The sequence below is a fragment of the Lampetra planeri genome, unplaced genomic scaffold, assembly GCF_965212315.1.
Source record: "Lampetra planeri unplaced genomic scaffold, kcLamPlan1.2.h2 scaffold_1557, whole genome shotgun sequence".
NCBI classification, from domain to species: Eukaryota; Metazoa; Chordata; class Hyperoartia; order Petromyzontiformes; family Petromyzontidae; genus Lampetra; species Lampetra planeri.
In genome coordinates this window covers 1-27,975 of record NW_027614284.1, presented here as the reverse complement: position 1 = coordinate 27,975, position 27,975 = coordinate 1, and the positions used below count along the sequence as shown (strand labels likewise).

General features: G+C 49.2%; 1 long non-coding RNA gene across 2 annotated transcripts; it reads left to right on the top strand.

Moving 5' to 3' along the window:
- The first annotated feature begins 1,068 nt into the window (after positions 1-1,068).
- On the top strand, positions 1,069-19,592 carry LOC144739546 (uncharacterized). Of its 2 annotated transcripts, XR_013589461.1 has the most exons (6): positions 1,070-2,999; positions 4,060-4,171; positions 5,135-5,252; positions 5,895-5,926; positions 16,799-18,026; positions 18,279-19,592. It is a non-coding gene; the product is annotated as an uncharacterized LOC144739546 (long non-coding RNA). The 2 variants fall into 2 exon arrangements; XR_013589460.1 differs by having other exon boundaries at positions 1,069-2,999; positions 16,799-19,592.
- The last annotated feature ends 8,383 nt before the right edge of the window (positions 19,593-27,975 follow it).

The following is a 27,975-nucleotide window of genomic DNA, read 5'->3' as shown; positions in this document are numbered from 1 at the left end:
TTTGGCTGCTCTAAATTTCTACGTGATAAGCCACTTCGTTGAGGTATCATTTGTGATCGGCAGGTTGCTTCTGAAAAAGAGCTATTTAGCCCGGTGATCCTTACCTGATAAAATAAAAATAGCTTTTAGTTTTTATTGTTTAGTCGACGGGAAGGCCGAGAAGAAGAGTTCCAGTCGTCGAGCTGAGTGAAACCGAGGGCGTGAACCAGGAGTATAGCAGCAGAGAGTGAGATGAGGGGACAGATGTTGCGAATGTTGCCAAGGTGACGGCGGCGAGTGCAGGTAGTGGCAGAGATGCGGTTGGAGAGGGAGGAGTAGAAGATGACCCCAAGGTTGTGAGCAGAAGAGACAGGAATGACTGAGTGAGTGAGGGAGAAGGGAGGGAATAAAGCCATGGTGGAGGGGAGCATGGATAAAGGGAAGAAAAGGATTTCAGTTGTAGAAAAGATTCATGGAGGGGTCGCGGCGTCACGTCCAGGATTGGACAGTGGTTCAACAGTCAGAAATGCGGGAGGCAAGGTCAGGGATGAAAGAGGGAAAGGAAAAGAAAATCCGGCTCTACCGTGGTGGACTTCCCCTCAGGTGCATTTCCCTCCTTTGGCTGCCAATCCCTCATGAGTGCTGACCACCGGCCATCTTCCCTTCTGCTTCTGTGTCTTGCCCAAGCCCGCTTACTTTTACTTTACGGTAAGTAAAAAAAATGCCTTTTCATCTCAGAATCTTTATCTGAATCTTTATCTATCCTGGAAGAATCCCGATGAGCTGTGAAGCTCTTTTTCACATATGTCCAGTAGGGGCGGGTCAGCTAGTTACAACAATAAACAATAAAAAAAAATATAGGAGTGCAAAGTAGAGAAAATCTAAGCAAGTCACTCAACATAAATATATATAAAAGGGAAATGTGTGAATATGTGCGTCTGTTTGAAATGTTTAACATACTTCCCGACATGCAACAAACTTGAAATTTGGCATGTGGGTAGCTTCCAGACTGTACACAATGCAAAAAGTATAAAAATAGACTTTTATATTTGGGGGGGGGGGGGGGGGCGCAATAATGGATATATTTTGCACGGCAAGTGAGCGGTGACGTCACATCTGTGATGTCACCCGCATGCGGCAGCGTGACGCAGTGTGCCTGCTGACGTCACGCATCCTCCCCCAACCCTCCGCGTAGGCCGTGTATTAATCCAAGACAAGAATCCAAGTCTCGGGCGAAGCCGGGTAGTAAAGCTAGTGTAAAAATAAATAAAATATTCCAGGACAAATTGCATTAGTACATGGATAGTGAGTCCAACTGAGTCGCAGACGTTCTTTAGAGGCAACACATTTATTGTAACATCAACACCTAACACAAAGGGGTAACTGTCCCTTCACCAGATCCAGCCTAGGGTGGTGACGACCCAGCTAACTACTCTATACGTAGGAGTTACAGCTACGAAGAGTTAGACCCTCACTTCTGTCCTGACCACGTCTTGATGCCTTGTAGGACGCAGAGCTTCCAGCTTGTAGACGTGGAGCTTCAGCTTGTAGAATGCAGCAACCCCGGTCCCTCTCAGGGACCCGCCTTATATCCTCCTGGGTCGGGGCCGCTCCGCCCTTGGCCCCGCCCACCTTTGCGAGCCTTCTAGCTCCCTCTTGATCCCTCTCTCGAGAGTTCTCCCCGGATACGTGATCGCCCCCTAGCCCCCCCCACTTGGGGCCCCCTCTGTGGACACTCCGGATCACGTGTCTACGGGGTCAACCAGAGTGCCATGGCCCGGGGCAACCCTTCCCCTGGGCTGACACTCTCCCACTCCCCCTTGTGGGAGCCCGCACTACACGCTATGCATGGTGCCCGCGCTATCCCAGCGCACACCAAGCCCTGCTAGGGCTGGTACTACACCCACCTACGGGGTGTACGCGATGACTGCATCGCGTGCCACGGCCCTCTCGGGCCGGCACCATACAGTGACATCCCCGATGTCACTACACATGCATTCCTGCCGATTTTTCAACGCTAAATGCAAGCTTGGGGCAAGGCAACAATATAATCAGTCCCAGACCGCACCAAGACAACACCCAGTAGTCCCTGAATAAAATTGCACATTAACATTGAACTATCGATATACGGGTAAGGATCAAAGTTACAATTCACATTGGGAAATGTGTTTGTATCTAGCACCAATTTTCTTCAGGATATTTTTTTCAAGATTGATTTACAATGTTAAGGGGAGGAAACAAGGTCGCTCCAAAACGACGGTGCGACAATGGCAAAGGCTTTGTCACCTATTCCAGTTCTTGTTCTAGGGATAATAAAAAGGCAGTTAGATGGACGTCGTTGGTTTCTCGGGTTTGACAATGAGATGAATGCATTGGCGAAGTAAAGTGAGATTAAAAAATACATCACTTGGCTATGTGCTGCTCATTCTGTCTCAGCATAATGCCAAGTGTGCACCTAGCCAAACTTAATTCCACACTTTCTATCTTATTTTATCTCCGTTGTCAATGTCCATGTTTCGATCCACATGTCATAGCAGGTAGCAATGGATTAATTACAATACATGTTCACAAAGCATTGTGGAATCCACTTATATGCATGATTTGTCTTCCTTTGTTGTGAATGCACAGTTAATATTCAACTAAAGGATTGTCATTTTATTGACCTGTACACTTCATTAAAAGTTGTCCATTTCGTTTGTTTGCAGTCTACTTTTTCATTTGTATTCATAGTTAAAAAAATGGGGGGGAAAGTGTATTAGCTAAATAAATGTTGCACCCTAATTTTCCTACAGGTTTGAAGCACTGCCGTTGGATAGCCGCGCTTGGGATTTAAACTTTTTTGTTGGGGGCCCCGTGTGGTCCCTGGACTGGGGTCCCACGCCCAACGGCTCGCTGTCCAATCAGCACGTGGCACTCTACGCCAACAGCAGTGCCCTGGATCTGCACAAACTCAATCAGATCCACAGAGAGCCGGCCCTACTGCAGGTGTGGAATTTGGGACCGTTGCAGAGTACAAAGAGGTAACGCGTCACGCGTGTCTTACGTGTGATTTGTTCTGGCAGTGTTGTCTGAGTTGGTAAGATGAGTGTGGTTTTTCATCTTTTCAAGGAGCTTAAGTTGAGCATACATTTAGCAGCTAGTTCCCAGACGGTATCTAAACCAACGAAAATTTTCCAGCAGTCCGAAATGACCCGAGATGGCTGGTCAAGCCCAAGCAGCAACATCACCACACGAGCCATGGTGACCTCACCCAGAATTAGTGGTGAATGGTGGTGGTTGTTGTTTGTTGTATGTGTGCGTATGATTTTACTTCACGCTGGTCAGTGCAGATTTGTGAAAGTTGAGAGCCTGGACTGGGTTTAGCTATTAGCTGTCTCAGGGAATCGACATTTGATCAGTCACGACAAGTCACACAAGGTTGGTTGCATAAGACGACCTACTAAATATACATTTTCCTCGCTTTTCATTCTAAATCAACGCAGACTCGGCAACATTTTCTCGAAAGATGTTTATACAACCAGCCACAGACCATGGAATATAGACGTGGTTTCATATCGATGGTAATATCAAATAAAAATTGTATGTAAAGGTCAGGTAAAGTCAACATTTGAACTCCAAGATCCATGTATGGAGTATCCCGACAACTAGCGTGTGTGTATTAGAATCAGATGAGCTACGAAGCTATTTTCACAGATATCGGTGCGAAAAAAGTTCCACATGCATACATAGTTGCCATGTTTCACATTCTGAAGGTGTGGGCATTGATACTAAATCAGCTAGAACTAAAACGACTCATTGAGATTCCCAGGGTAGCAGAATAAATGTGCCAGGCCATTCTGCATGGCTCCCTTATTTGCCTTCTAGCCTTGTTGGAAATCCAATTATCTTTCACCGCAAGCAGCTACACACAGTGTTTATGTTAAGCACGTGTGGGCGGGAAATGGTCATTTCTTTTTTTAACGCTGAAAAGTAAATACATATGCTTTGATCTGAAAGCATACAAATCTAGACTTTACCACATCACGGGGCATTTAGTCACGTGGAATCTCAGCGGTTGTGTGCGTCGTTATCTATTTTCAGGTCACTTTTCCAACCAGCACTGGCGTATGGAGTGGCACTTGATTTTGGATGCATATGGGATATGAAGTTCTGCCCAAGTGGGTCATGGGAAGATCCCACTGCCCCTGTGAAGGTATGAGATTACCTTTAACACATATTAGGAGGCTTTCGCGGCCAATATTATCCATAATAGAGATTTTAAGGTTAGATCGCGTAAATATAAATTTGTCGTTAAACCCGTCACCACCTGACAACAGCTAATTAGTAAGGTTTGTCACGTAAACAAAACATGCCAATTAGTGTTGGAGAGTAAATCCCACAACATTTACAATTCGAGTACAATGTTTCAATGGTAATTACAACCAGTCTCAAAGGGTGACAGCCACAATTATGACTGTCAAACCTTACTAATTGGCTGTGGCGGGTTTAACGACATTTTTATTTACGCGATCTCACACAAAAATACCTCGATTATGGATGAGACTACCTCTGTTTGCAGTTAGAAGAATCCGTGCTATATACAAACGTACACCTGCTATTAGCACGGTTGGCTACGTACGGTGCAAAAGAAGTTCAACATACGTACAGGAGATCGGAGTGCGGTGACGTATGACGGACTGTTGGCGGTTTGACGGGGCGTAGGGATGAGTGCTGTTAGTGAGCACCCAAAGGCTGGTGGTGACGGTGTGGCCAGGAACCACAACGTACGGCAGAACTGTGTGTTTGGTTTTAATCACAGCCAGTAAATGCACATCTGAAGAGATGTCACCAGTGTTGAGTATCATTACAGTAGAACTGCTTTTGTTCCATTATCATCCTCCTATTCACAGACCCTGTTATCTGTAGATGCCAGGTGATATGTGAATCGCCTGGCCTCTGCAATTCTTCCCATAATTTTTTGTGGATCCCTAAAAAGTTTCGTAAAAAAAAATTGTATGCCAGAAAACTTAATTTGAGCTCTCATTGTGGAGTTGCCACTCCTAAGCGTGGACTACGCCTTTCAAAGTTGGTAGCGCAGAGGGTTGTTAGTCAATCAATCCACAGCCCTTTTTGCTGTGTAAAGTGACATCCCATGCTCGTCTTTACTGCTGTGCAGGTGCCACGAATGGCGCGAATGGGGCTTCTAGCCGCGGCCTTCTCGGATGGCAAGGTGCGAGTGTTCTCGCTGCCGCATGCGGAGGACCTGCCTCAGGCCCAGCTCACCGACGCTGAAGGTGACGTTCCGTCCGCATCCGTAGCGTTACCGACTAGCTCTACCGAGTAGCTCTACCAACGAGCGTTATCGACGAGCTCTACTGACTAGCTCTACCTACTAGCTCTACCTAGTAGCTCTACCGACTAGCTCAACCGACTAGCTCTACCTAGTAGCTCCACCTAGTAGCTCTACCTAGTAGCTCTACCGACTAGCTCTACCTAGTAGCTCTACCTACTAGCTCTACCTACTTGCTCTACCTACTACCTCTACCTAGTAGCTCTACCTAGTAGCTCTACCTAGTAGTTCTACCTAGTAGCTCCACCGGCTAACTTAACAACAGAGTAGAGGCCGGGCCCAGAGAGGGAGGAATGGGGCAACGGCTTCAGCGATTGACGCTAATGGGGGGTTGAGCCTACGGGGGACGAAATACGATCGTTGACGGGAAGAGAGCGAGCGAGCTGAGAGCGCCCTGGAGGTGGGGTGTGGTGCGCTGCAGATGGACAGCGCCACTGCCTACAGTGAGGGGAAGTTCTTCATAGGCTTGTTTTTTGAAAGCCGAGTTTAAAGTGCATTTCCTTTCTCACTATCCGTGTAAATGCCTCTCAGGAGGGGTTGCTCAATTCGCATCGTGTCCTCATAGTTTGTGCTGTTTTCCTTTTAGGCTCTCAAGCTGCCGAACAAAAGATATATAAGGTAAGGGCAGATACTTCCAAAAACGTTGCTGAAGATGAATGCTGATTGCATGATGTTTGGTGGCACCCACGGTGGTGGAAATAGGGCCTGAACGCCTCGGAATGCCATGGTGAGAGTGACCATGTGAACCCTGTGACTGCGTTCCAGAAGGAATCAACGATTCATCTTTATTTATTTATTTAACTCGCAGATATACCTCTAGACACACATAGAGACCCACAGACATGCTAAGAGACCCATAGACACAACAACAACCACCATTTGCCACTAAGTGGCTGTGATGTCACCACGACGCTTGTGCCAGGCTATGTGCACCTTGAGGCCACGTGAAGTGTTGAACGCCCGCTGGCAGGAGGTCACAGGGCAAACCTAGGTGCCACAGGTCGACTGACTGAGACGACTGGCTGATGCACTACCTGTGCCCCCTACTGTGCCAACTTGCTGTGCTTTAACCACCCGGCGTTCCGCTCGTTGTTGTGAGCATCGCTCCTCCGCCCTCCGTTGTTGTAGGAGGGCGACTGCCTCCAACTGCCCAGAGGCGTCTTTCATGAGCCTCCTCCACAGAGGCCGATCTTGACACCGCTGGTACCAGTCATCAGCAAGTCGACTCAGCTCCACATCCTCGTGTATCTGGGAATGGCTCCGACTCCCGGCCACGTAGTTTTACCCGGGCCCGCTCACCATCATGAAGGTTCTTAATTATCGTGAGCAGAGGGTCAGGGACTCCAAAAGCATGAAGAACAACCCACAGCCCAGGCCTACTCATGGTATCATAGGCCTTGACCAGGTCAATAAAGCAGAGATGTAGGTCTTGTTGGAATTCCCTACACCTCTGCTGTAGCAAACGGACAAAAATATAGCATCTGTGCAGGACCGCCCTTTCCTGAAACCACATTGGGGTTCCGCAAGCCTCTCCTCAGCGTGCCTGGCAAAGCGATATTGAATAATCCTTGCCAGGACCTTTCCCGGCCTCACACTGAGTGAGATGCCCCTGTAGTTGTTACAGTCTGTGCGGTCCCCCTTCTTAAGGAGGGGGACCACAAGGGCATCCTTCGAATCCTGCCGAACCCATCCAGTGATCCAGACTGTTGTTATGATGTCATGTAAGGCAGTCTGTGCACAAACGCCACCCTCCCTCAGCATTTTGCTTGGGAAATCATCTCTGCCCGGTGCCTTTCCTGGTCTCAGACTCTGGTTCGCCTTCAGTACTTCCTCAACAGATGGCACCTCAGCCAGCCACTCACAGGGGGTGACTTCTTCCTCCAATATTTGAGGCACTGCAGCCTCAGCAGGGTCATCCCCACTTTGTCCCACGATGTTTCCATGTCGAGGGATTTCCCCTCCCCCAGGACTTCACAGAAATGCACATCTGCAAACCTGTTCCAGGGGGTCGGAGATTGGATCACCGTTTTTTGCCCTAATTATGGTAATAGGTGTGGTGCTGCAGGTTACTTTTTTGATGGAGTTAAATAGGGATTTGTGATCGCGGGCCATTGAGGCAGACTCCATCTCCTCGCAACCCGCGACCACCACCCATCCTTGCAGCTCCTCACGGCTCTCCGAACCTCCGAGCGAAGGCTGCGGTAAGCCTCCTCATTCTCTGACGTGGGATGCTGTAGACGATTAGAGTGGCCCTGTTGTTTTTTCTCAGCCATCCTGAACACCTCTCTTAGCCAGGGTCTCTGGGGAGGTCTGGACTGCGTACCCAAAGCAGTCATTGCAGCTGCCCTGAGTCACAGTCCTAAACCTCGCCCATTTACCCTCAACATCTGGAAGAGTGGGGGACGATACCAACCCCAGCCGCAAGCGATGATGAAATTCTCGCTTGCAACTTTCATCAGCTAGCAGAGACCAGGCCACCTTAGGTTTGAATGGGGTCCTGGGTGTACACCCACCACCGGAGTACACGGTAGGTCCTGGTGTCAAGGACATGGGCCCGCATCCGCTGTTCTGTCACTATGTAGTCCAGCACATGTTCTTGCTTGGACCCGGCATGCATCCATGATGTTGTGTGGATGCGCCGATGCCAGAACAGCGTGTTGGTAATTACAAGCCCATGGGCTGCACAAAAATCTAGCAGCCTCCTACCATTGTTATTGAGCTGATCTGGCCCATGCCTTCCAATCACTCCAGGTCAGGTGCCAGCATCATGACCAACTCGGGCATTGAAGTCACCCAACAAGATGACTCTATCCCGAGGGGCCACTTTAGCTAGCACCTGTGACAGGAGGTCATAGAAGGCTCATCGGCCTTGCCTGCATCCCTCCACGGATGTTCATCTTCGGTGGAGGCATAAGTAAGCACGACCACCACTCCTCGCCTCTGGTTGATGGGAAGGTGAGCCCAAAGTAGCCTGGACCTTACAGCTTCCCGCGCCTCACCGCCACGCTCCCACGTCCCCTTCATTTTTTTGTTCAAAAGAAGAGCCACTCCCTGTTGTTTGGTAGTCTCCTGCCCCGAGTAGAGGACTGTCCACCCCTCATGGTGGCAGGAGCCAGAGCCGGTCCACCGGACCTCCTGAATACCACAGAGATCCAGGCGGTACCGTGCCAGCTCCCGACAGAGGAGTGGCAGCCTCTCCTCCGCAGTGAGCATTCGAACATTCCACGTGGCCATCCGTGGTGGCTTTATGTTGTTTCTGGAGGAGCCCCGAGGGTAAAGATTCAATCTCCTGGCTCCGCCAAATGGGGTTTGGCCAGGAAATGGCATAAACGCCTGTCTCCCCGGGGCCTCCGGCACAAGCTTATTAATTAGATATTTTTACGTGGTTTTGTGGTAATTTATTGAAGGTGGAGGGGTTACCAGCCCCACGCACCCGTCCAGAGCCCCCATTTAGCCGCTTTGGTGGTTACAAACGCCCTGAGAGGAAAGGCCAATCGGAATTGGCCCTCCCCCCCACAGCACTGTCCACCACAATGTTGCCTGTCCGGCACCACGAGGAGGTAGGGGGTTGTTTTTACCGGATAGACACACACACAGACCCACAGACACTCAGACACCCACAGACACACATAGAGAGACCCACATACATGCTCAGAGACCCACAGACACACACAGACACACATAGAGGCCCATAGGCACATTTTTTACATACTCAGGCAACTGATATGCAATACATTTCGGTTATGTTAGTAGTAGGTTTTTACCCTTTTAAACTGGTACAAAACTGACACCTTTATTCAAGGCATCATGTTTGCAATAACCACAACACAAGTAGTCAAAAAAGCAAACAAAAAGAAGCAGCTCTGATAATGATAATAATATGCACTGTCCTTTAAGTTGATTGGTCCACACCCGAGACGGCTTTCTTTAGAGCCTAGTCCCCATTGGTGTTGGACCAGATGACACCAGAAGGCGTACAACTCAAACACAGTGCAATATCAGAGTCTTGAGAGCTCGGGGTAAGCATTTACACTATGAGATCTCTTTTACCAGTGGGAAATATAGTAGTAGGTTTTTACCCTTTTAAACTGGTACAAAACTGACACCTTTATTCAAGGCATCATGTTTGCAATAACCACAACACAAGTAGTCAAAAAAGCAAACAAAAAGAAGCAACTCTGATAATGATAATAATATGCACTGTCCTTGAAGTTGATTGGTCCACACCCGAGACGGCTTTCTTTAGAGCCTAGTCCCCATTGGTGTTGGACCAGATGACACCAGAAGGCGTACAACTCAAACACAGTGCAATATCAGAGTCTTGAGAGCTCGGGGTAATCATTTACACTATGAGATCTCTTTTACCAGTGGCAAAATATAGTAGTAGGTTTTTACCCTTTTAAACTGGTACAAAACTGACACCTTTATTCAAGGCATCATGTTTGCAATAACCACAACACAAGTAGTCAAAAAAGCAAACAAAAAGAAGCAACTCTGATAATGATAATAATATGCACTGTCCTTGAAGTTGATTGGTCCACACCCAAGACGGCTTTCTTTAGAGCCTAGTCCCCATTGGTGTTGGACCAGATGACACCAGAAGGCGTACAACTCAAACACAATGCAATATCAGAGTCTTGAGAGCTCGGGGTAAGCATTTACACTATGAGATCTCTTTTACCAGTGGCAAAATATAGTAGTAGGTTTTTACCCGTTTAAACTGGTACAAAACTGACACCTTTATTCAAGGGATCATGTTTGCAATAACCACAACACAAGTAGTCAAAAAAGCAAACAAAAGAAGCAACTCTGATAATGATAATAATATGCACTGTCCTTGAAGTTGATTGGTCCACACCCGAGACGGCTTTCTTTAGAGCCTAGTCCCCATTGGTGTTGGACCAGATGACACCAGAAGGCGTACAACTCAAACACAGTGCAATATCAGAGTCTTGAGAGCTCGGGGTAAGCATTTACACTATGAGATCTCTTTTACCAGTGGCAAAATATAGTAGTAGGTTTTTACCCTTTTAAACTGGTACAAAACTGACACCTTTATTCAAGGCATCATGTTTGCAATAACCACAACACAAGTAGTCAAAAAAGCAAACAAAAAGAAGCAACTCTGATAATGATAATAATATGCACTGTCCTTGAAGTTGATTGGTCCACACCCGAGACGGCTTTCTTTAGACCCTAGTCCCCATTGGATAGTATTATCATTATCAGAGTTGCTTCTTTTTGTTTGCTTTTTTGACTACTTGTGTTGTGGTTATAGCAAACATGATGCCTTGAATAAAGGTGTCAGTTTTGTACCAGTTTAAAAGGGTAAAAACCTACTACTATATTTTGCCACTGGTAAAAGAGATCTCATAGTGTAAATTTCGGTTATGTGTTTACATATGTGTATAGAGGCTTCACAAATAACAGCTTTAGTCCGGTGCGCTAGTGTAGCATGTCCACGGTATAGTCCCTGCACTCTTAGACAAATTCATCTCTACTGCATCCCCCAAATAAACACGAATGTTTGGTGTAGGCCTTGTGTATGAAACCCTTTAGTCTGAGTAATGTAGCGTCTGCATTACATGTGTAGTGGTGATACGCGCTGGGGTAGGGATCGTGTGCCAGCGCGTAGTGATTGGCTGTGTGTGTTGGTGACGCGCGCTGACGGTGAAGGATCAGGGGTCAGCGCGGGGTCGGGGGTTATAAGGCAGTGATTGGTTGGTTATGAGTGACGCGCGCTGACAGCGATGGGATCCTGGGGCAAGCGCGCGGGGATTGGTCAACTAAGGGGGATGCTCACGTCGAGGTCCGTATACGCTCCGTCTCCCGTGAGCGGGGGCTATATAAGGTGGTGCGCACAGGCGCACGGAGAGCGAGTGACCAGCGAAGACTGAAGACGGAGGAGGAAGAGATAGGGCCCTGGGGTACCTAGTCCCGCTGTCCTGTAGGGGCCGGGGCTCTGTGTGACCCAGAGGCGGAACCCTGGGACCCGGGGCCGAGCGTCCGTGAGAGGGCCGGCCCTTGGGACTCAGAGGTTGTGGCCCACGCCCAAGCTGGGGTGGGCCTGTAGGCTCCACGGACGTTACGGGGCGGAATGCAGTGTGAGGCATAGTAACTACACGTGTCAAGTGAAGTGTGTGTAGTCAGAGGCATAGTAACTACACGTGTCAAGTGAAGTGTGTGTAGTCAGAGGCATAGTAACTACACGTGTCAAGTGAAGTGTGTGTAGTCAGAGGAATAGTGACCACACGTGTCAAGTGAAGTGTGTGTAGTCAGAGGAATAGTGACCACACGTTGTATCGTGACAAGTCAAAGTTTAATAAAAAGTGTGCTACCCGTCAAGTGGTTTCCTGCCGTCATTCCAATACTTCAACTGGCGTCAGAAGTGAAACAGTCTTCCAGGCATGGATACAAGGAAGACCCGTCGGACTCACGGGATTGACCGCGAGTATAACCTTGACGACTCGGGCCAGCTGGCATCGGGGGGAGAGGACGAAGAAATGCCGATGCCGCAGGATCCGCCGAGGGCGCCGGATGAGCGCCTGGGGACCGATGCCGTACTCCGCGAGGCGCACTCCCGTCTGGCAGAGCTGCTGCTCGCCGCCGCGTCCATCCTGGCGGAAATCAGCACGTCGGGAGGAGCGGGGACGTCGGCGGACATTCAACAGGGTCGCCCCGCAGATTCCCGCCAAAATGACTGGGCGATTCCCGCCATTTCAACTGCGCGGACATCTTTTGGCGGGAACGGCGAGCACCACGTGGCGGCGGTTCTCCAAGCGCGCCCGCTTACGTCATCAACGCGCGCTGCGGACCGCCATCAGCCACCCGCCATTGGGGCCGCCATCTCGCACACCGACGGTGCGGCGGAGAGGAACCACGAGGCAGAGGACGACTTCATCTTTCAACAGCGCCTTCCCACATTGTCAGCCTTCAAGGCGGAAGGCGGGGACTGGGGCGCATTCCAGCGCAGGTTTCTGGCGCATCAGGAAATGTCCGCCTGGTCCGACGCTACGGCGCTGCGGGCACTGCCTGCCATGTTGGACGACAACGCGCTCGCGGCCTTCACGTACGCACAGAGGTCGGACCGCTCCACGCTTAAGGCTGCGCTGGGTCTCATGGCCAAGGTCTACGGACCTCCCTCGGCGTGTCGCCATCACTTTTACGCCCGGCGGAAGGCGGACACGGAGACCGCGCTCGCCTACCGCACGGCGTTGTTGGCTCTCGCCAACGCCGCGTTCCCTCGTATGGACGAGGAGGGCCAGGACGCGATGGTCTTGGAGCAACTGCTCAAGTTGTCGCAGGACCTGGGGGTCCCCATCAACACGGCCGACGAGGTCGATATTTCTTCTTTGCGGGTCGCAAGAAGTATACAGGCGCACGAGGTCCTCCAGCGTAAACAGGGGGTCGTCTGCAATGCTGCCGTGGCCTCAGCTCCGGGCCCGGTGGTCACCGAGCCCCAAGTCATCAGCCCACGAGAGGAGGCGTTCACCGCGGGACGACCGGGGGACTGGAGGTCGGGGGGTCGTTCGCCTCTGCGATCGGCCCGCAAGCTGGAGCAACCGAGATCTCCGACGACCCTCATCACGTGTTACAACTGCGGCCTCCGGGGCCACGTGGCGTCCGGTTGCCGCGCTCCACGTCAGCGCGCCATGGGACCTCGGCTGGACGACGACCAAGGCCCCAAGTCATCCCTACTAACCCCGGCAAGTCGCGGCGCTTCACATGCTCGGCCTACATGCACGACACACATGGGCCGTCGCGTTGCGGCGGAGGAGAGCCGGTTAGGGATCGGGGATTCGGTTCGGCGAGGGGGGTTCGTGCGGGACCGAGGGGACATTAAATGGTCGGAGTTGGGGCACAGGATAGTGGCTGCGTCGGCGGGATCATCGGTCGTTACGGGATTCATTGACGGGGTCGAGGTCAGGGTGTTAGTGGACATGGGGGCGTCGGCGACTATTATATCGGACCTCATTTACAACATTCTCCCCGTCCAATGTCGACCTCTGCTCCCGGTGGACGTGCCATTTTACGCGGCTAATGGGGGCTCGTTGGGCATTGTCGGTCAGATTAGGGCGTCCATTTGCATTGGAGATATCAAATTGTCGGGACCCGTTTTCGTTTCTTCTTCCTTGGCGGTTCCTTGTCTGTTGGGCACAGATTTTTTGGCTAAAATGCCCATTAAAATTCTCATCGATCAGCGTTGCATTGAACTACCATCGGGTCGCCGTATTTCATTTTTGACAAACCCTACCGAAATTCGGACGGCGTGCGCTACGATACAAGCGCTGGCGACACAGACCGTGCACGTGCCCCCGGGTTCACAGATGTTAATTCCCCTCCGGTTGAGGAAACCATGGGTGGGGGAGACTTCTGAACAGAGCATGCTTTTGGGTCCTTCAAATAGGGCTGTCGGAGGTCTCGATTTGTCGGTGGCTCACACTTTGGTTCGGGCTGACAAGGACCCGTTCGTGATGGTTTTAAACGCTGGGTCGCGGCTGGCCGTTATTCAGCAGGGCACTGTGCTAGCTCACGCGGCACGGGTCCCTGCGGAAGAGCGGCTGGTTGCGCATGTTGATCCAAGCCCGACGCAGAACAATCCAGTGAGGGAGGACCTTGAATGGGTCGATTCGCTGTGCGCGGACTCGAATGATTTGTCAACGGTACAGTTGGGTGCGCTGCGTGCGTTGCTGATAGAATTTTCTGATGTGTTCAGTAAGCATAAATATGACATTGGGTGCACGGACCTGTTGCGCCACCATATTGAAACAGGCGATGCGGCACTGGTCAGGCTAAATCCCTTCCGGCTGAGTCCTGCTGAGAAGGAACACGTTCAGTCGGCCGTCAACGATATGCTGGCGGCCGACATTATTTCGCCTTCTTCCAGTCCTTGGGGAGCACCTATTGTGCTGGTTAAAAAGCAAGACGGGTCCTTGCGATTTTGCGTAGATTTCCGTCGCCTGAATCAAATCTCCGTGGCTGACGCGTATCCGCTCCCCAGAATGGACGAGTCCCTCGATGCATTGTCTGGTGCGCGATATTTTTCTACTCTTGATTTATTATCAGGATTCTGGCAGCTGCCACTCGACGACGAGTCTAAACCTAAGACAGCATTTCGGACTCCAGGGGGCCTATTCCAGTTTAACCGGTTACCCATGGGACTTCACTCCGCTCCCGCGACGTTTCAGCGCCTTATGGAATTGGTTTTGTCGGGCTTGCAATGGGATACTTGCTTGATTTACCTTGACGATGTCATTGTTTTCAGTAAAACGTTTGAGGAACACCTCCAGCGATTGAGAGGGGTGTTCTTGCGAATGCGATCGGCTAAATTAAAGTTTAAACCGGCCAAATGCCACCTTCTTCGTAAGTCCGTGAGATACTTGGGCCACATTGTCGATTCTTTGGGGATCTCTACCGATCCCGCGAAGATGGACTGTGTCAGTTCATGGCCAACGCCCACGTCGGTTTCGGACATGCGCAGTTTCATCGGTTTTGCTTCTTACTACCGCCGATTCGTTGAGCATTTCGCCACCATTGCAAAACCCTTGCACGCTCTAACGGCAAAAGGAGTCAAGTTCCGATGGGGACCAGAGGAGGAGGCCGCGTTCTGCTCCCTCCGGGACGCCTTGGTGGGTGCCCCGCCCTTGCGTTATCCTGACTTTACAAGTCCCTTCTTGCTAGACACGGATGCTAGCAACACGGGCATTGGGGGGGTGCTCTCACAGGTCGTTGGGGGAGTCGAAAGGGTGGTCGCCTATGGTAGCAGGGTCTTGTCGCCGGCGGAGCAGCGCTACTGTGTCACCCGTCGCGAGTTGCTTGCTATTGTTTTTTTTTGTACAGCAATTTAGACCGTATCTCTATGGCCGTCACTTTACGGTCCGGACGGACCACGCGGCGCTTCAGTATTCATTGAGGGTCGCCCAACCCTCGGGCCAGTTGTCACGGTGGTTGGAAGTCCTCCAGGACTATCAGTTTACGACCACATACCGTAAGGGGTTGCGCCACACTAACGCCGATGCCCTGTCGCGATTGTCGCCTTGTCACAAATGTGCATGCTTAATGGGATCGGCGCGCTGTAAACCGCCAGCTGCGGAAAGTATGGGGGCGTTGGCTGCGACCGCGGATGCACCAATCGGGGATGTTCCCGCTACCCCTGAGGGAGAGGACTCGCTGCTCTCACTGTCGCTGATTGAGTGGGGCCGTCTCCAAATGGCTGACAGCTCCCTGCTAGCGTTGCGCCGCAGGGTGGGGGGTCCCGAGGAGGGCCGGGAGCGAACTGGCTCCTGGGTACTTAAGCAGGGCCTGTTAATGAGATGGGACAATTTGTCCCGGCGGCACGCACTCGTGGTGCCTTCCGCTGTGCGGGGGAAAGTTGTCCTGGCCGCACATGAACGCCTCTTGCATTTGGGAGTAAACAAAACGCTTGCTCTGCTTCAGCGTGACTATTATTGGCCAGGGATGGGGAGTGATGTGGTGAATATTCTAAAGGGGTGTGTTGATTGCGCCAGACGGAAACCGCCGCCCATGGCATCAAATCCACCGCTGCAATCTATTCAGATCTCGCGCACTAACGAGCTCGTTGCGCTCTATTTTGGGGCCTTTTCCAGTCACGCCTAGGGGTAATAAGTACCTGTTGGTTGGTGTCGAATACTTTACCCGGTGGCCTATGGCGTGGCCACTCGCCAACCAATCGGCGGCGGCTGTGACGGACGCCTTTGTCCAGGGCTACGTCCTGGACAAGGGGGCTCCCGAACGCTTGCTGACCGACCAAGGGAAAAATTTTTCAAGTAAATTGCTACAAGAGCAATTTACGTACCTCCCCGTACCACCCACAGACAGACGGGATGGTGGAGCGACTCCACGGGACTTTGACTTCTATGCTGTGCCAGCAGGTGTGTGAGGCACATGTTGATTGGGACCTGCAGGTCCCGGGGGTCCTCGCCGCGTATAGAATGGCCCCCCATGCAGCAACGGGATTTTCCCCATTCTATCTGATGTATGGTCGGGAAGCCGACCCGCCCATGGAAACGCAGCTGGGACTGTCCGCACCACGAACAAATTCGAAATTGGCAGAACATATTAAATTTAACATTCATAAGCTGACCGAGACACGGGAGGCCGCACGGCTTAATTCGCGGGCTCGCCGAATTGCCAACGAGCGGTTGCGTGCACGGAAGGTGTCCGTGCACGACTGGAAACCAGTCGATAGGGCCTGGCTGCACTGCCCTCAGGCACCTTTGGCTACGTCGCCTAAATTGTTGAAGCCATGGCGGGGACCCGTGGAGGTCGTGCGGGTTGCACGCCCCCAGTGTGTTCAAATAAAATGGGGAAAGCGCCGTTGGTACGTCCACCCCTCCCGACTGAAACCGTTCTCGCCTCCATATGGCCTCCCTTTGTGTCGTGAGGGCCGAGCATGTGACGTGACCGACGACCCAAGGGGGGAAATGTCTCCGCCTGATCCTCACATGTCTCCGCCTGATCCGCTCCCAGGTGTCTCGGAACTGACAGCTGCCGACCACCGGCGGCCGGATCCTCGCGGCGCGGCCGGTCCTTCCAGGCCCGATCCGCGCCGTCCAGGGCTGCCGGAGCCACCGGACGGTCGTCAGCGTCCCGTCCCATACGATGGACCGGCCAGGCGGACTCACGCTAAGTCGCGCTACTTTTCATGACCAACCGAATGAGGAGCCGATGCGGCCGGAGCACCTCGTCACTGCGTTCCTCATCCGCTCGACCGCTCTATCACCCCGGTGGAGGAGCGAGCGGAGGGGGGAGGGATCACTAGTCACAGAGACACTGGACACGTTCATTTTCTGGGATTTGCTTTTAGTGTGTTGTTCGTCGGGCTGTACATAGGTTGTTGTCGGGTGTTGTGTCGTTGTGTTGTTGTTGTTGCGTTACGGGGCACACTGGGGGGTGGGGTTTTTGTTGTGTTGACGTTGTGTTGTGTTGTTTAGCAGCCGGGCCGGCTGCGAGCTATGTGGGAGGGGGTGATGTAGTGGTGATACGCGCTGGGGTAGGGATCGTGTGCCAGCGCGTAGTGATTGGCTGTGTGTGTTGGTGACGCGCGCTGACGGTGAAGGATCGGGTCAGCGCGGGGTCGGGGGTTATGAGGCAGTGATTGGTTGGGTATGAGTGACGCGCGCTGACAGCGATGGGATCCTGGGGCAAGCGCGCGGGGATTGGTCAACTAAGGGGGATGCTCACGTCGAGGTCCGCATACGCTCCGTCTCCCGTGAGCGGGGGCTATATAAGGTGGTGCGCACAGGCGCACGGAGAGCGAGTGACCAGCGAAGACTGAAGACGGAGGAGGAAGAGATAGGGCCCTGGGGTACCTAGTCCCGCTGTCCTGTAGGGGCCGGGGCTCTGTGTGACCCAGAGGCGGAACCCTGGGACCCGGGGCCGAGCGTCCGTGAGAGGGCTGGCCCTTGGGACTCAGAGGTTGTGGCCCACGCCCAAGCTGGGGTGGGCCTGTAGGCTCCACGGACGTTACGGGGCGGAATGCAGTGTGAGGCATAGTAACTACACGTGTCAAGTGAAGTGTGTGTAGTCAGAGGCATAGTAACTACACGTGTCAAGTGAAGTGTGTGTAGTCAGAGGCATAGTAACTACACGTGTCAAGTGAAGTGTGTGTAGTCAGAGGAATAGTGACCACACGTGTCAAGTGAAGTGTGTGTAGTCAGAGGAATAGTGACCACACGTTGTATCGTGACAAGTCAAGGTTTATCTTCTTGGTTCTTTTGGTAAAGTCACGTAGAAGGGAAGTAATAAAATAATAAAAATAAAACATAATAAAATGAAATAATTCTCACGACGTTTCGGCTACAACGCAAGCAGCCGTCGTGAGAATTATTTCATTTTATTATGTTTTATTTTTATTATTTTATTACTTCCCTTCTACGTGACTTTACCGAAAGAACCAAGAAGATGAATCCCTGCAGTCACGAAAGCTTTAAATCGAAAAAAAGTCAAGGTTTAATAAAAAGTGTGCTACCCGTCAAGTGGTTTCCTGCCGTCATTCCAATACATCACATGCAATGCGCTATCCGTCACTCTCAACTTGCATGCTGCATGTTTCCCTCGCCCCGCAGCTCACTCTAGCCCACGTTTCATTTGGCCTGAGTCTCACTTGGCCCATTCTGAGCTTTCCTCACATACCCACGACTTTATGTCAAGCTCGTGTGGCTCTCCCCGCCTCTGTCTCCCTCTGCGTTGCTTGCTTCTTGTCTCAGTCACTCCGTCTCTACCTCTCCCTCTGTCTCGCTCGCCCGCCTTGTTTACCTCGTGTGTCACTTCCCTCATTTGCCCCACGCCTCACTCACCCAGCCCACGCCTCCCTCACCCAGCCCACTTCTCACAGACCCAGCCCATTCCTCCCTCACCCAGCCCATGCCTCCCTCACCCAGCCCACGCCTCCCTCACCCAGCCCACTTTTCACAAACCCAGCCCACGCCTCCCTCACCCATCCGACTCCTCACTCACACAGCCCACGCCTCCCTCACCCAGCCCACGCCTCCCTCACCCAGCCTATGCTTCACTCATCCAGCCCACTCCTCCCTCACTCAGCCTAAGCCACCCTCACCCAGCCAGCGCCTCACTCGCACAGCTCACTCCTCCCTCACCCAACCCACTCCTCGCTCACTCTGACCCTCCCAGGCCTCTCTATGCCCCACTATGCACCGTCGCCACCGCTCACCACGTTCGTCCGTAATGGTGCCTTGAAAGAAAATAGAAAATAATAAGCAGCGACGTTTTAAGCAATGGCCCTACTTCACAGCAAATCGAGATAAGAATCTTTATTTAGACTGGAGGAGGAGGAATCTGATGAGCCATGAATCTCTTTTTTACAGATGTCCAGTATGATCAGGTCGTCAAGTCACAACAACACAATACACAACAACACGATAAGGAGTGCAAAATAGAGAACATGATAAGCAAGTCACTAAATGTAAATACATATAATATCGAACTTGCATAATAAATACAGTATATTTATTACATAAATCCAATTTAACAAGCTTGGGCAAGGCAGAAAAAACTAAAACATTCCCATATATTCTTGGGTCTTTCAGTAAAGTCACGTAGATAGGTTCGAAGAAAATAACAAAAAACTACGACGTTTCGATCGCAACACAAGCAATCGTCATCAGGGGAAAGCTGCTGAGGAAGGATGTTTTAAAGGTTTGAAATGGATGTAGAGCAAGGGTCATAAGCGAAGTGGGCAGGGCTAGTGATGTTAAAATGAGAGATTAGCATGTCAATGTAAGATCGCAGAACTACCGCCACATCGAGGAAAACGAGCAACGGTGGCTGTGTTAGTGAGACATTTAACCTGTTAATGTAAAGACATTTAACCTGTTAATGTAACACCAGAGAGTCGAAAATAACTACTAACATCGGGAGATAGGATAGAGACATCACAGCCAGTTATGACTTAAACTGGTTAATAACGTCCTTCCAATGATTGCTCAGTTTGTACCCATCTTCTGGGTTGAAATTGTGTCTATTTATATGGATGGCTTCATGAACAAATCTTTGTGGATAGCCAGTGGGCTTGCAAAGTATCTTCGTTTTAGAGAAATATATTTCGTGGGAGCCTACCGCATTAAAACAATAATCAGCCACGGCCGAGGTATTGGTCCTACCGTGTTTCAGATCTGCCTTATGTTCACGAACACGGTCAGAGACATGTCGCTTAGTTTCCCCAATGTAACTACTGCCGCAGACACAGCTTAGTTTGTAGACGCCGGGGTATTGCATGTCAGGGATCACATTCTTCACAGATGGGATCAGATCACGAATTTTACATACTGTGTTAAGTCGAACCTGGATTGTGTGTCTGCTCATGATTTTGGAAATCTTTTTAGTGACCCTGCTATGTATGGCAAGGTGATGGTTTTGATTGGGTCCTCAGATGGTTCTTTCCCAACGGTTGGTTTTTACACCTCCATGGTGAATTTGATGGCTGAGTGGATGGAATTGATGTGGTTGAGGAATTGGTTCAGAGCTGGTCGGCCATGTGGCCAGATGACGAACGTGTCATCTACGTACCTCTTCCACAAAGCGGACGTAGAGTGGATGCCTGGATGGCATCTGTCTCACATTTTTCCATGAAAACATTGGCTACAACTGGAGATAAGGAAGAACCCATTGGGGTACCTTCAACTTACTCTTTGGTTCTTTCGGTAACGTCACGTAGAAAGAAATAAAATAATAATATAATACGATGTTTCGATTGCAACACAAGCAACCATCAGGTACAAATGAATGAGAAAACAAACATAGTAAACTTGGAAATACAATGCAATACAACACAGAGAGTCGGCCAACATAACAGTCAACACTCCACCTGGTTGATTACGTTCTTCCAAAGATTGCTTAATTTGAGAGAGAGAGAAAACAGACACGGAGACACACAGACAGAAACACAAGCAGAGAGAGACTCACACAGAGACAAACAGTGTCTGTGTGTCTCCGTGTCTATGTTTTGTCTCTCAAATTTAGCAATCTTTGGAAGAACATATTCAACCAGGTGAGGTGTTGACTGTTGTGTTGGCCGACTCTGTGTTGTATTGCATTATATTCCCAAGTTTACTGTTTGTTTTCTCATTCATTTGTACCTGATGATGGTTGCTTGTGTTGCAATCGAAACGTTGTATTCTATTATTATTTAATTTAATTTATTTCTACATTACTTTACCAAAAGAACCAAAGAGTTATTCCTGCAGTCACGAAAGCTTCAAGTCTAGTTTGTACCTTCAACTTGTTTGTGGAATGTTCCATTCCAGGTGAAGTAAGTGTTGGTGAGGCAGTGTCTCACTAGGGCCGGTACATCAGCAATAAGTCATTGTTGGACCAAATCTTCAATGATTGCAATGGTGTCAATCACAGGAACTTTGGTAAACAAAGAGACCACATCGAAACTAATGAGCAAATCACCTGGAAATAGTGAGATGTCCTTTATTAACGATACCAAGTGAGCTGAGCTGAGTACAGCTGAGGTAGTCTTACCAGTGAATGGTTGTAAGGTCTCAGACATAAATCGGGCCAGTTTGTACGTGGGTGAGTCAATGGTGGTGTTGTATGTGTTGGGTTATGAAATTTTGATGAAAATAATACAAATTAATAATTTTCCGAAAAATGCGCAAATCACATTAATTATGTTAATGTGTGAGTTAATATGCATAAATTATGATAGTGTGAGTAATTATATGCATAAATTATGATAATCACGGAGATAATTGTAGTAATTTATGCGGATGCTTGCGATTATGTTAATGTGTGCAGTTGTGATAATTAAGCTTAGCTTCGTTTATCCAGAGTTATCAATCAGGATAACACGATTATCATCGATTAAACGTTTACCGATTATCCTAGTGTGTGTTATGATATTTTAGGTCTCCATTTTCATATCTCATCACAGGATACAGTTATCAAGAATAAGATAGTTTTGCATGGACTTGGAAGGAACACTCGATATGCTTCTGTGATAACAATTTTATTCTAACAAGCATGTGACATTCTATCATGCAGGTTAAACATGTGTCCATAATTCATGAGCAAGATTATGCAATTAACGAACATGGATAACTAAAAATACTTCTTCATTTGCGAGACTATGCATTCAACTAAATTGAATAACCAAAACTCTTATGCAATTACGAGATTATGCATTTGACTCATATGAATAACTAAAACTCTTATGCAATTACGAGATTATGCATTTGACTAAAATGAATGAATAAACACTTATGCATTTGCGACATTATGCATTTAACGAACTGAATGACTAAAAACCCTCCTAACAATCGTAACCTCTACCTTTCCACCAGGCATCTCATTAGTTCGTTTTGTATCGATCACAATCGGCAACTGGCCGAGTTTGAAAACAAGCATGACACACTTCATTTTGCGGTAATAAAAAGCACTTATTGTATCCCAGAGGCGAAAGTATCAATAGATTCATCGGCAAGTATAAAATCCTTTTAACGGAATGTTTGATATAATGGTGGGTGAGGGCGTGTGTGTGGGAGAGCGAATCTGGCTCTGTTTTAATTAATGCTTCGGGGAGACTCTATGACAAAGGAAACTGGTTTGACAAGATTTTCTCTGTGCTTCCTTGAGTCTGTATGTGGGGAGCGATGCGACCTCTGTCCGTGCGAGTTGCAGCCGAGACTTTCTCCGCTACAAGGTGAGCGGCGGCGCTTGGCGGTACTTGGTAGCTGACGGCGCGATGGCGCCTCTCTGCAGCTCTGACGGTGGCGCTCGTTCGGAAGACTTTGACTCTCTTTCTCCACGGCGGGATGACGAGTCGGTTTTGGTTGATGCTGGTCGATCTGGGTGTGTATTAGACACACGGCGCATTCAACAGCGCTGTGTTCCTCCTCACAGCCGTTTGACCAGGCTTTCTCCACTGCGTCGCGCTCTCTGCTTTGCTCGCTTGGCGATCTCCGCCTTTCCTGCGGGTTGTTCGCTGGCCGTCACTCTGATGAGGAGCGATGCTTCGTTCGTGGCAGGGTGGACGTTGGCGTCTTTGTTGGCTTCACTCGCAGCTCGGCGACTCAGGGTAGCGATTCTTCTCAGGTGGTGCAGACCTCGGCTTGTAGCGGCACGTCGCTACCCCGCGAACCTCGTCATTCTGGATGACGAAAACTTCTTCGTTGTCGGCGTTGAGATGAGATGGGGCCGACACCCCGTGACGAGATGGGGGCCGAAGCCCTGGCGATTTTTGGTGGAGCCCGTGGCCCGGACGATCTGCTTTGGATGGATTTTTCCTTGGCTTATATCTGGAAATTCCACTCAGTTTCCCGAGTTGTTCAAAGTCTGTCATAAAACATTTCTGTGGGTGTGAACCATCTGTGTCCGTGTGTGTGTCGTGTGCGTGTCCGTCCGTGTGTTTATTAGCTTTGAAGACACAGCTGTGTGTCGTTCTGGAAGGGGGGGGTGGGGGCCTCGTGACGGCGCCACCTAAGTTATCCATTAGCCAGACTGATGATTCGCGTCGAGTTATATATAAAAAAAAAATATTCGAATCCATGTTTTTGTTACTGAATAATATTTGTCGCGAAAACCTACGCGTTAAGCGAGCTTAATTATTCCCTCCCTTGCTCGGGGATCATATCTTTTGTCTCACACAGCTTAAGTTGTTTTGGTTTGGAAGTTGAAATGCGACTTATTTGCTGCTTGGTTCCATTATGCCCAAGTTATGCCGAAACCATGTTCACGATGTTTTATCGTGACCCGATCTCCCATGGAAATGTTATTTGCTCGCGTGTGCAATTTTTGCTGTCCGTGTTGCGGGGAGACAAAGACGGTTGTTTCCACGGTGGGAGCACCCAGCGCATGCGCTTATTTATTTATTTTCCGAAGACGTGTTAATTTCCTTTGAGCCATTGCCCGGAGCTTTATTGGTGTCATTTCCTGGCTTTTGGCGTGTTTGTGTGGAGATCCTCTCGGGAAGACAAAGATGGCCGTGAGTTGCTCGCTTCTCATGGGGTGTTGCGTTTGGTTGATTATGAGAGGCTTCCCCGCCCTTAATTCTCCGAGGGAATCCACTTTAATTCCGTACTTATTATTTGACTTCTTGTGATTATTTAATTTGGTATCCTGGCTAGGAATTTTGTTTTGGAGCGACTCAAGCCATAATTATTCTTTGGTGCTTCGGCCCGGCCGCGTAGAAATTATTTAAGGTAAATAATGTCCGTATTTAATTAACAATTGATGAATCGCGACTCTGGTGCAGACTGTAGTCTGGTTTTCAATTGGAGTAAGGATAGATACTGTTTGCTTACTCTTCATGGCTAAGTTGGTAATTTGTTTATCTAACATGGTTCAAAACCCGTCTGTGTTTTTTTTATCGTCAATGTTGTTTCCTTTGTTAAGAATATAATTATATATTCCGTGGCCTGGTTTTGTATTTATCAAAGGTTTTTTTTTTAACAAAAGGATGTCCTCCTGACCCCCCCCCCGCCTGCAATTCCCCCCTCCCTTGTTCCTGTTGTGTGAAATTAGGGGAGTTTTTATTACCTTTATTGCCCCCTTTCATGTCCTCTAGTCTTTTGATATGAGGTATGCGCAGCTGTGGAAGTGTGGGGGCGTGTTCGTTCCCACGTTGCCGCGTGTCTATTAAAAAACGATATTATCTATGTTGGCAGAATAATTCTTAAAAAAATAATATTAAAAAAAAAGGGGGCATATACACAACAGTGGAGACGATAGGGCAGAGTGGTGTGCCTTCTTTATGGATATTTGGTAAGCCATACAATCTGGGTGGTCTAGCAGCAGAGGGTTTTAAGGAAACCCGCTTGGTTGGTTCGATCAAAGATGTCGAATCAGTGATGATATTGTTGATTTTCGTAACGAGGCGGTTGGTGGGATCTCTTTTAATTTTGGTATATTTGCCATCATTAAGTAGGTCCTGAATTTGTTTTATTGTATGTGGTTTTGTCCATGATGACTGTGGCATTGCCCTTGTCGGCTGAGAGGATGACGATGTCATCTCTCTGTTTTAATTGAGAAAGCTCAAAGCGCTCATCTTTACTGATGTTGCTAATAGGTGTCTTAGCGTTTTTGAGGATTGCAGCGATTTCCGATCTTGTCACGTCTGCAGCATTGTGTCCCAAACCCTGAAGAGCTACGTCGACCTGGGCAATGATATCATCAACTGGGATGTGTTTAGGGGTGACTGCGTAATTCAACCCTTTGGCTAGAACCGATTTTAGGCTGTCTGAAATTGGACTGTTACTATGATTGATGACAATCTTGTCCACATCTAACTTTTTTATGTGTGGATCTGGCTTCTTCTTAGAAAGGAGGTTGAACTTGGAAATACGGTTATCTTTGCATTTAGCTGACATTGAGGCAGCTGAAGAGGCTGTCATGTTATCTACATGTTCCCAATCAGATGTAGACATTGTTTCCATCAATTTTAAGTGTGATTTCAGGAGAGTCTTGTCTAAATTGTCTAGTTCAAATCAGAGCAATTTTATTTTCTCTGAGATCAGAGCTAGGCCAGCCCTGAACAAGATCCGTTTAGCATTAGGAGAAGTGACAGCAGCAGATGTCAGTGTGAAGGCGATTGGTATTACCTTAAAAAAGAACCATCTGAGGACCCAATCAAAACCATCACCTTGCCATACATAGCAGGGGTCACTAAAAATATTTCCAAAATCATGAGCAAATACAAAATCCAGGTTCGATTTAACACAGTACATAAAATTTGTGATCTGATCCCATCTGTGAAGGATGTGATCTCTGACATGCAATACCCCGGCGTCTACAAACTAAGCTGTGTAGTTACATTGGGGAAACTAAGCGGCATGTTTCGGACCGTGTTCGTGAACATAAGGCAGATCTGAACCACGGTAGGACCAATACCTCGGCCGTGGCTGATCATTGTTTTCGCGTGGATTTTTTTCCTCCACATTTATAAACATGTGTAGTGGGTTCAACTGAGTCGCACTCTTATTAAGTTTTTTATTTAGTTCCAACAAAGTGGGGTGACTTCACCCTTAACAACACAACTCCCTAGCGTGGTGACCACCCTGGCTAACTACACTGGTTATTTGAGTAACTATTTACTACGGACCCAGGACCAACAACATACTGCCCGAGTCCACGTGCTGGAAGACTTGTAGAATGGAGATCGTAGACGAAGGGTTTCTTCCCCGGGACGGACAACCCCAATTCCTCTCGGGACTCTGCTTATATTCTCTGCGGCGTGGCCGGTTCCGCCCTTGGCCACGCCCCCCTTCCAGAATCATCGGGAAGAACCTGGGTTCCAATCACATGACCCTCCTAGCCCCCTCTTGGGGCCCCCCTGTCATTAAAACCGATCACGTGTCCTCCCAGGTCAACCAGAGTGCCATGGCCTTACCCGACCTCTTAGGTTGGCACACACACCGTGCCCTCTAGGGCCGGCACTGCACTTACAGCATGGTGCCATCCAGCGATGTCACTCCACAAACACCGTGCCCCTCTAGGGCCGGTACTGCACCCACAGAATGGTAACCCTAAACATATAGATAAACAACAGAACAATCTACACTTATGTTTGTACAACATTAAACATAATGATACACATTCTTTACACATGCAAAGACAAAGATCCCCTGTTTAGCCTTAACAGAATTTTGGGGGAAAGTGCTGTTAGCGATCACCTATAAAGGCCGGCTCCACACACGAGGGGGTGCTGAGCCAGCACCACGCCCGGCCACCTTTGTATTCCTAGTGGCGATGTTTACTACACACCGCACCAGGTACTCATTTGAGGCTGAGTCGACCTAGGGGAAGCCCAGGACCGGTTCAGATAATCGTCACCAGTGTTGGCTGTGAGCGGGAATCGAACTCGGGTTGCTGGGTTCGTAGCGCAGTGCGCTAACCGCTACACTACCCATAATATACGTTTTTTGGGTTAGATTGCGTAAATATAAATGTCGTTAAACCCGCCACCACCCGACACAGCCAATTAGTAAGTTTTTTCACGCAAACAAATCGTGCCAATTCATTACTAGTTCAGCACACCGTTGTGTTGGAGAGTAAACCCACTACAACATTTACAATTCGAGTACCGTGACGTTTCACCGGTCATTACAACAACCAGCATCATCAGGCGACGGCCAGAATTGCTACGCTCCCCACATTACACGTGCACACGCACTCTCTCGCGCATCCACGCTCACATTGTTTATGTTTTGAACCAAATAATTAGCTTTGTCGTTCAACAGGTCAAACCGGTGGTCACCTTGGAGGTGGGCTCTGTAAATTTACAAGCCTCTTCAACAAATGGAGCTTGCTTTTGCTTGGCTTGGTCACCATTGCAGAGCCATTCTCATTTGGCTGTCGGATTTTATGACGGTACATTTATTTGCTTCGTTACTCTTATACCGCTTCATTCGGGGAAAATTTCATTGCACACAACGCTGCAGAAATTTTTTTACGCGCAAAATTATTAGTTTTTGGCAAGCAAAATCTACAATTTGAACGTTTCCACTCAAGAATGTTTCGGTGTTTTGACTCCTTAAGCGGTAATTTCTTTGTTTCCGTCTGCTACGCAGCAGAACTGCCCTGCCTGTTATCACGCACTAATTGTCAAATGCAAAGACAAAGATCCCCCTTAGAGACTTCAACATTCTGTTGGGGAAAGTGCCGTTAGCAAGTAGCACCTATAAAGGCCGACAAGGCACACGAGGGGGTGGGTGGCCAGTACCATACCTGGTCGCCTTTATCTCCCCAGTGCTGATGTTTTACACACTGCACGAGGTACTCATTTAAGGCTGAGTCGACCTAGAGGAGGCCCAGGACCATTTCAATATTCGCTGCTGTTATCGGTTGTGAGCGGGAATTGAACTTTGGTCGCCGGGTTCGTAGTGCAGTGCGCGTTAGCCACCACATTACAGCTCCACACACGCACATACGGAAACACACACAAATTTGTTGACGTCACCACAGCAATTGCATGTGGCAGGAAACTATTGACGTTTGATTGATTTAATTTCTTTACACCTATTAGAAACATTTAGCCTAAAGCTGCTTTACAAGAATGACCCGCGGAAGTGAGTGTGTGTACGTACGTTGAACTTCTTTCGCACCATACGTAGCCAACCGTGCCAATCGGAAGTGCGGTGAAATGACATCTACAGATTTTGGCGTGATCACAATTTAATCTTGTC